This window comes from Pseudophryne corroboree, chromosome 9 (assembly GCF_028390025.1).
Source record: "Pseudophryne corroboree isolate aPseCor3 chromosome 9, aPseCor3.hap2, whole genome shotgun sequence".
NCBI lineage: Eukaryota > Metazoa > Chordata > Amphibia > Anura > Myobatrachidae > Pseudophryne > Pseudophryne corroboree.
Window position 1 is genome coordinate 341,902,442 of NC_086452.1, and position 9,695 is coordinate 341,912,136.

The 9,695-nt window shown below is 41.8% G+C and overlaps 1 pseudogene; it reads left to right on the forward strand.

Moving 5' to 3' along the window:
* Positions 1-2,127: 2,127 nt before the first annotated feature.
* On the forward strand, positions 2,128-2,246 carry LOC134959345 (5S ribosomal RNA; annotated as a pseudogene).
* Positions 2,247-9,695: the final 7,449 nt, after the last annotated feature.

Below are 9,695 nucleotides of genomic sequence, written 5' to 3' on the forward strand. Positions count from 1 at the left end.
TTGACAGTGAGTCCCGAACAGCAATGTTTGGCAGCGTTTGTGGGACGCAGTTGGTGCGGCCCCCCTATTTCAAATTTAGTCAAATTTGTGGGGGGGCGCCAGGCCCTTACTTTGCCAGGGGCGCTCGGACCCCTAGATACACCCCTGCATGGACACTATAACATGCAGCAGACATCACAGCCTGTGCTATCACAACCTCCCCCACAAGCAACTACTGTGGCACTGGTGCTCCCTTCAACCACTGTGCTGAGACCCTGTCTCTGTCCCAACCCTCTCTCCATGATACATTTTATTATCAAAATATGTAGAGTTGATGTTGTATTTGATAAACATTTTGCAGATGTTAATTTTGCACTTTTATACTTTTCTAACACCCAGATTTATTAAGCCTTGGAGAGTGATAAATTGCATGGTGATAAAGTACCAACCAATCAGTTCCTAACTGTCATTTTTCAAACACAGTCTGTAACATGGCAGTTAGGAGCTGATTGGCTGGTAATTTATCACTGTGCAATTTATCACTCTCCAAGGCTTGATAAATCTGGGCCTAAATGTTATATAGGTTTTTTTTGGTTTTTTCCCAAAATGTTTTTATTGGAGTTTTAACATTTGAATTACAATAACAATAGACCAGATGTTCCCAAACTGTGTGCCGTGGCTCCCTGGGGTGCCTTGGGACACTTGCAGGGGTGCCCTGGGTTGGTGGTCCAGGACCAATTCAAATTATTCATGGTCAATATAATAGGCAAAACCAGTGCTGGTGGCTGCCAGTCATAAAATATGTGGCTAAACAGAAGCAAATCTTGTCCCTCATCACACAACTGACCCTAAGGATGACATAAATGTGATCTACTTAATGTAATATTTCTTTCTCTCTATTTTCTAAAAACCACATAGACTCCAGCACACAAGCTGCATAAGCAGTTGTCCGTCTATTGAAGAAAGATACAAAAGTGTTTAAACAATTGTCACAATTTGTGAAGACAGAGTGTATATAAATAAATACTGGTAATAGTATTGCAAAAGCAAAGCTCTCCTGCTGCAGGGATGTGTGTAATCTAAAAATTGCCTGACTGAGCTAATAGCTCTGACACTGGAAGTAATGGCTTAAATGCACAAATAATAGGCTAATAAGCAGTTTCCCTGCACTGGGTGAATACCCAGTGTACAGTATGTGTACAATCACCGAGAAAAAACGTCAGGCAACAAACTGGTTGCTATGGAAACAGTCCCGTCTGTGCAGCATGCACAGAGTGGAGGAAACTTCTCCCCTGTACCGGCGCTGGGCACAAGGGGACTGAGACCAAACCAAAGGGGCTAATGCCAGCTGCAGCAGGCGATGCTGTACTTGCTGTGTGTGAGCTGGAGGGGAGTCCGCCCGTCGGAGCTCCGTTACGGAGGTCCCGGAAGTCGGGTTCCGGACCGGAAGTGACGCGCGTTTCGCTGGGAGGAGCTTGTTCACATGATAGATAGCTGCCAATGCAGTTCATGTGCTGAATATTTATGTGAATTTTCATGTTGCTACTATATGAGCCATCATTGTCGCAATATATTCAGCAATTTCTTCTGTGACAATTATTGTAACACAATTGTTTTTTCTGCAGCAGACAGATAGCAGCTTGGGCAGCTTATGTGCTGGATCCTGTGTCAAATGTTATGTTTCAGCATATATTATTTCTGCATTATTTCTAGAACACATTTGCAACTTTGATATTTCCTTACCATCCACTCAGGCTGTATTATTGCGTTGATATATTCAATGTTCATAATTATTTTCTGATATATCCAATGTGTTTTTGGAAATTAACGTAAAGGTGAATCTTTACTGTACCTTCAATTACAAAGATATATTCCATCAATTAGGACATATCATTTTGTTTATTGCCATACCACATTTTCTTTGTGGGAAATTTGGCATGTGTTCTTACCTTAATTCCTTTGTGGGGGATTTCCCATAAAAGAAACAAATCATTCCGCACCATTTTACTCATTAATATTGTGGTGTTTTTTGTTCAAGCTGCTTCTTGGGCAAATATTTGGCTTTTGACAACGCCATCCATTGGACCAATTTGTCCCAAATAGCTTAAGCAATAGCCATCCCCCCAGCAGATAGGCACTTACCTGACTTTCTACAGTCATACCATGCTGGACATGCCCGATCTCGTCTGATCTTGGAAGCCAAGCAGCATTGGGCCAGGTCAGTACCAGAAAGGGTGACCCTCTGGGAATACCGGGTACTGTAGCACCAAGGAATATACCTTCTGCTGATCAGCAAATTTTATTCTAGTCAAACCTTGTATTCTATTACCGCAGTTGACCCACTTTCTAGGAGTCCTGATTTTACACAAGCCGGTTTTCCATTATCTCTTATATGAATACACAAATGTATATAACATCATAATCTCATAGAGATAATAGGAATATTTATATTTTCGCTTCTGATAAACGTCAAACATTAATACTCACTTACAAATCAGTGGGTTTACAGATAAACTTTCTGTCACCCTCTTTATACAAGTGAGTTACAAATTGTATCGTCAACATTATTTTGTTGTTTAATACTTGTTTTAACTACAGTATATTGCCGATGTACAGCAATAATTTTAGTATCCTTTCGTCTGTGATTAAAAGTTAAGTTTTATCTTTTCCTACCCATACATTACCATATCCTATCCTATCTTTCTAATATACAGAATCAAGTGTGCCCCTGAGAGACATTATCAATAGTCCCCCTTTTTTTTGCCTCTTGCTTAAACCTCTCTACGTATAGAAAGGGCACTACTCTGTGGTCTAATGTGAATAAAGAGCAATATGGTGTGGTGTAATGTAAATAAGGAGCAATTCAGTGTGATAATAAAGTTGCAGTACTGTGTAGCATGATTTCAATTGGGGGTACTATTGCGTGGCCATGCCCCTTGCCAGCAAAAACACCCCCCTTTTTGGACGCACTGTTCCTATTTAAAATATAGGTAGTAGGAACACCAAAATAAGGACTTCTATGGGTGACGGGTGATGGTGCTGGGAAAGGGCTGCAGGGTCATAGGCTGAACTAGCGGTGGTGCTAGGGGGCACCAGCCAAAATCTTGCCATCATATTGGTTAGGGCCGGCTCTGGTTGTCAATATGCCAAAAATGGCCCAATCTGGGGATAGTGATAGAAAATTTACCAAATCTGAAATTGCAAATTGTTTTATTTGAAACCAGAATTTTTTTTATGTGAATGCAATCCCATAAACAGTGGTAAAGAGTAACATCAGGTCGAGCACATTTCAAACAAGTTGATGTGGATGACATTCCCGGCAGCAGGAAGGTGACAAATAACCCCTATAAAAGATTTTGAAAAACAAATTTGTGAAGATGTAAAAAACAAACCAAGTCTATATTAGTATGTTATCCATATTATCTCAAGTGCATAGTTAGAATATAGTTCAGAATGTGAAATCCAATCTTTAATATGTCAACAGCCGCATAATTATAAATTTCCATATTTGGAAAATTAATGCCTCCTTCAGACCTATTTCTCTGTAATAATTGAAGACTTAAACAAGGTAGGTTTTTGTTTTTTTCAGATGAACTGTCTAAAGGCCGCATCAATTTGTTTAATATCCGTTTTAGTAAATACTATTGGTAAGACCTGAATAGGATACAGCAATTTCAGAAAAGTAATCATTTTTATAAGATATGCTCTACCTAAATAGGATAGTTGGATATGTTGCCAAGTATCCAATTCCTTAAGAGCTGCATCTATAGTTTGTTTAATGTTTAGATGATATAAGTCATAGACATTTTTAGGAAGACAACTCCTTAAATAGGAGATATCTGTATTTGCCCAGTTTAAATTACCTACATCCAACATATGCCTACAAAGGGAGGGACTAAAGGCCATTACAGTAGACTTGGGGGCAAATTTACTAAGATGGGAGTTCTATTTAAGATGGGATGTTGCCCATAGCAACCAATCAGATTTCAGGTATTATTTTCTAGAAGGTGCTAGATAAATGAGAAGTAGAATATGATTGGTTGCTATGGGCAACATCTCATCTTAAATAGAACTCCCATCTTAGTAAATTTACCCCTTGGAATGATTTATAGAGAAACCAGAAATTTTACCAAAGTCTTCCAATTTGGAAAGGAGAGGTGATAAATATATGGATTGGAGATAAAAAGAAGAAGGTCATCAGCAAAGGCTGCTATCTTGACTTCTGTATTACTATAGATATAGCCTGCAAAAAAGAGACCAAGACTTTAGAACTCTTAACAAGGGGTCCAAGGCTAGATTAAAAAGTAAAGGGGATAATGGACAGCCCTGTCGAGTCCCTCAAAACATTTGAATAGGATTACCTAAATGTTATATAGTTTTTATATATAAAATTCATAGTTATTTTATAGTACATATCTATATTTTATTGGAATATGTGGTTTCTAATGGTTATTTATTATTTCAATACAAAAAAATGTTCAGCTACTGTGTGGGTCATTTATATTTACCTTAATGTATTCATCAGGCAGGACTTCAGCTATGGCATCACAAGTTTCAGGTATTAAATCTCCCAGGGCCTGAGACAATATGGCGGTACTGTACTGCAGATCAGCCAGAGTCCTCCCTGAAGCAAGGAAGCACAATGTAGCCAGCAATCTCTGCTCAGGAGAAATGAGCCTACTCATATAAGTGTCCTCCTTTTCAGGGCCGGATCTAGACCTTGTGGCAGCCAAAAATAGGGTGTGGATCCATGGAGAAGAGGCATGGTCAGTTATGCCCCCTGTAGCTGTGCCCTCAGTAGTTGTGCCCCCAGTACTGTGCCCCATGTAGCTGTGCCCACAGTAGTATTGCTCCCAGTACTGTGCCCCCTGTAGAGTTGTGCCCCCTAGTTGCGCCACTTACAAAAAAATAAAAAAATAAATAAAAATAAATTAATACAATCCCGCTCCTGCTTCCTGACCGCTGCTGCCCTCCGTCTCCGGCCGCCGGCGCCGCTCCTCGGATCTATGGGAGAGACGTCATGACGTCTCTCCCATAGCACTGCATAGACAATTATGACCTCTAGCGTCTATGTGCTGCTCCCACAATGCAGTGCGCAATGACTTCATCGCGCACCGCACAGCACCTCATCTACACAGCACCAGGCGGCACCAGTAGCGAATCTTGCCACAGCGGTTGCACCCTCCATAAGGCAACACTCTGGGCAAAAATCCTGCTTGCCCGTAGCAAGATCCGCTACTGCTCCCTTTATATGAGCGTGGTTACCAACCGGAGAAGCTCCTGGAAGGATGAGTCATCCATACATAAGAAATTTCTGAAGTCATCAGGGTTGCTCTCACATATCTCCTGAATCAGTGGCATTGGGAGACGGTGTCCCACCTCTGCAGCCACTCTTTGGCCCAACAACTCCGATTTTTGCTCCTCTTTCTCCTCCTGATAGCTTGCAGTGTTGTTGCCATAGCAGCAAGAATACAAGCTTGAGCATTCCTTTTTCTCAAAATCAAATTTATGCTGGAGAATGACACAAAGAAACAAACGTTCTGTTTCAAACTAGCTAGCTCAGAACCAAATGAACGTTATGAGGTAATTCATGCAGGCTTGGTTTGGTCTTGTAATCACACCTCCTCCCAGCCCATCATACTAATTTTAGGTACACCCACTGCAACCGCTGCCTGTAATCGGGAAAGTGTGTACGCTGGTACAATCATTTCCTTGTGATATTTCAGAAGTATACACAGACAAAGGCGGTGCAGATGCACTAAACAATCATTACAATATAATAAAATATAATATATCATAAGAGGTTGTTGGTATATCGTTGGCCAATGATATTGGCCTGCCCACCAATCGTCCAGGTCACCTCTTGTCGAGCAGGTCCCTAACACTAAGGGGCCAACATCTGGAACACAGGGACCCCCCAAAACATGATCCAGCACAGGACCCCCGCCCCTCCCAGGGCATCGCAATAAAGAATAGTAATGGTAAAGTAATATAAGGTGTAGGTATGTGGAGGTCCCTACTATGTGTTCAAATGTATGGAGTCGTGAAAAAAATGTGCATACATAAATAATAAGCAAACATGATATAAAAAGTGACTGTGTATTTAAATGGTGATGCCCTGAGACAGCCCAGCCAGAACAACCTGGAGGACCCCACGTCCAAATGCCAACCCAAAATTTACTGACACTATATACAAATAAATAGGACTTACTTAGAATTATGCCAGTGTCACAATGCAGTCCATGCTTGTTCCCTGCTTAAAAACATAGAGGGTGATGGGGGGAGGGGTGCCAACTTAGATTTGAGGCATTCTCAGACCTCAGGTGTGTATTTCTGTCTACACATATACATAGTAGGGAAAATGGTTCTAAATTGCACACCCTCCAGTAATGAAAGGTGCTATGCTGCTGAGAGTAAAGTAGTATACACTGACAAAGGGGGTGCAGATGCACTAAACAATCATTACAATATAATAAAATATAATATATCATAAGAGGTTGTTGGTATATCGTTGGCCAATGATATCGTCCTGCCCACCAATCGTCCAGGTCACCTCTTGTCGAGCAGGTCCCTAACACTAAGGGGCCAACATCTAGAAAGCAGGGTACCCCTAAAACATGATCCAGCACAGGACCCCCCCAAATGCCAACCCAAAATTTACTGATGCTATATACAAATAAATAGGACTTACTTAGAATTATGCCTGTGTCACAGTGCAGTCCATGCTTGTTCCCTGCTTAAAAAAACATAGAGGGTGGTGGGGGGAGGGGTGCCAACTTAGATTTGAGGCATTCTCAGACCTCAGGTGTGTATTTCTGTCTACACATATACATAGTAGGGAAAATGGTTCTAAATTGCACACCCTCCAGTAATGAAAGGTGCTATGCTGCTGAGAGTAAAGTAGTATACACTGACAAAGGGGGTGCAGATGCACTAAACAATTATTACAATATAATAAAATATAATATATCATAAGAGGTTGTTGGTATATCGTTGGCCAATGATATCGTCCTGCCCACCAATCGTCCAGGTCACCTCTTGTCGAGCAGGTCCCTAACACTAAGGGGCCAACATCTGGAATGCAGGGTACCCCTAAAACATGATCCAGCACAGGACCCCCCCAAATGCCAACCCAAAATTTACTGATGCTATATACAAATAAATAGGACTTACTTAGAATTATGCCTGTGTCACAGTGCAGTCCATGCTTGTTCCCTGCTTAAAAAAAACATAGAGGGTGGTGGGGGGAGGGGTGCCAACTTAGATTTGAGGCATTCTCAGACCTCAGGTGTGTATTTCTGTCTACACATATGCATAGTAGGGAAAATGGTTCTAAATTGCACACCCTCCAGTAATGAAAGGTGCTATGCTGCTGAGAATAAAGTAAAATACACAGACAAAGGGGGTGCAGATGCACTAAACAATTATTACAATATAATAAAATATAATATATCATGAGAGGTTGTTGGTATATCGTTGGCCAATGATATCGGCCTGCCCACCAATCGTCCAGGTCACCTCTTGTCAGAAGTGCAGGATCGACTGTTGCACGTATGATTGTATATGTGTGTACGCGCATATTGGCACTGCGATCAGAACTTCAGAACGGGAGTACGGTCAATCGAACCTTTGCATCAAAAGTGTAATTGTACAAGTGTGTACCTAGCTTAAGATAGATGTTGAGTCAGCTTTTCGGTTGCTTCCCTTGCATCCTGAGTCGTTCAGTTTCGTGGGCTTCTGCATTGGGGAGGAATACTTCATAGACAATTGCTTGCCTATGGGGTGTTCCATTTCATGCATGTTTTTCGAGAAGTTTAACACCTTTTTACACTGGTGTGTGGAGTTTTCTTGTGGGGGTCGTGGGATAGCTCATTATCTTCACTACTTCCTCTACATGGGGTCCGCGGGTTCATTATGTTGTTGTGAGTTGTTATTTTTGTTACGTCCACTGTTGAGGCATTTCGGAGTGCCTATGGCTGAAGACAAAATGCCCTTTTCCCTGTTTGTCATTCCTGGGTATCGAGATTGATACCATTGCTGGAGCCTGCTGTCTTCCTCATGACAAGGTCATAAAACTAAGGGAGTCCATTGCGCAGTGTTTAGAAGGGCATAAGATAAGTCTCCAGCAGGTCCAATCTATAGTGGGTCTTTTGAACTGTGCCTGTAGGGTCATAACCATGGGCAGGGTTTTTTACCGTAAACTAGAGTGGCCCATGGCTGGGATTTCCAGATCACATAATTTTGTTTGCCTATCATCTGAAATTAAAAGGGACTTTTCGGTTTGATTTCATTTTTTGGCAGACTTTAATGATGTAAAGATGGCCCCATTCATCAACAACACTGACTTACAGCTCTTTACAGATGCGGTAGGATCTTTCGGGTTTGGGTGTTACCTGAGCGGATCCTGGTGTGTTGCTCCTTGGCCTGAGGTTTGGACGCGGAGGGGTCTGACCAATGACCTCTTGTTGCTGGAATTGTTTCCAATCATGGTAGCCTTGGAGGTCTGGGGTGATCGGCTTAGCAATCACAGTATCCTTTTCAGGTGTGATAATTTGGGGATCGTGCATGCGGTGTGACAATGCCGTTTTATATGCAGGAATGAAAGCTATACCTTAAACACACCTTAAATACACTTTACCATGGAGCCGCTGCGGCCGCTGTACTTAATACACACTCTACGTACTTTGTACGCTATTAGCGTACAAAGTCCCGTGCTGTGTACGGACTTAGTGTACAAACGCCGCGCTGACAGTACAAAGTACACACAGCACGTACACACCCAATTAACACACTTTAAACCTTATACAGCAATGTGATGCGTTACTAATACACTTTAAACCTTATGCAGCAATGCAGTGTGATGTTATTACACTTTAAGCCTTATGCAGCAATGCAGTGTGATGCTATTACACTTTAAACCTTATGCAGCAATGCAGTGTGATGCTATTACACTTTAAACCTTAGCAGGGAAAGAAAGACACGACACCAGTCTGTGGCTAAACCACTGGGTTCCGACACCACAGTGTATTATTGCTGAAAGGGGGTTACAATATAAACAATACAATACAACAGAATAATGGCTACAGTCAATGTTACATACGTGAGTGGATTCGCCGCACTACCCAGTCTGGTCCTCCGTCATCTGATAGATAACATTGTGAGTCTTGTGTCTGACCAGGCCTGCTGCAGGCTCTCTTTATACAATTCATCCAAAACATAACACAATGGATACTGTAATCTCTTTGTCCATTGGACACAGGGATGGTCATTTACAGTACAGGAGAGGTCATAGGTCGGTTTGAATAGGTAGGCGATGTCTTTCCAACTGCTCTTGTGGGTGGTCTCCTCTGGATTCCCGCCGCATACATAATGTACAGTAAATACAGTTTATATCTATATTCTGCTCCTGCACATAACTATCCGCAGGAACATGCGATCTTTCGCAAACCAACACCGGAATGTTACCCTTAAAATACCCTTCAGCTGGATACCAAACACCACCTTATAACCTTGTTCTGTCCCCTCCTATCCTGTAAAGGTGAATCCCTTTGTTCTGATACCATTTAAACTGCTGTTACTTTCTGATGTGGTGCAGGGAAACTATGTGTACATTGTGCACTATTTGGATTAAATATGTAATATGTTTTGATAGCCTTCCATGCGTTCACAAACTCTACCGTAAATACTCATACTACGCGCTAATACGCAGGACCGCG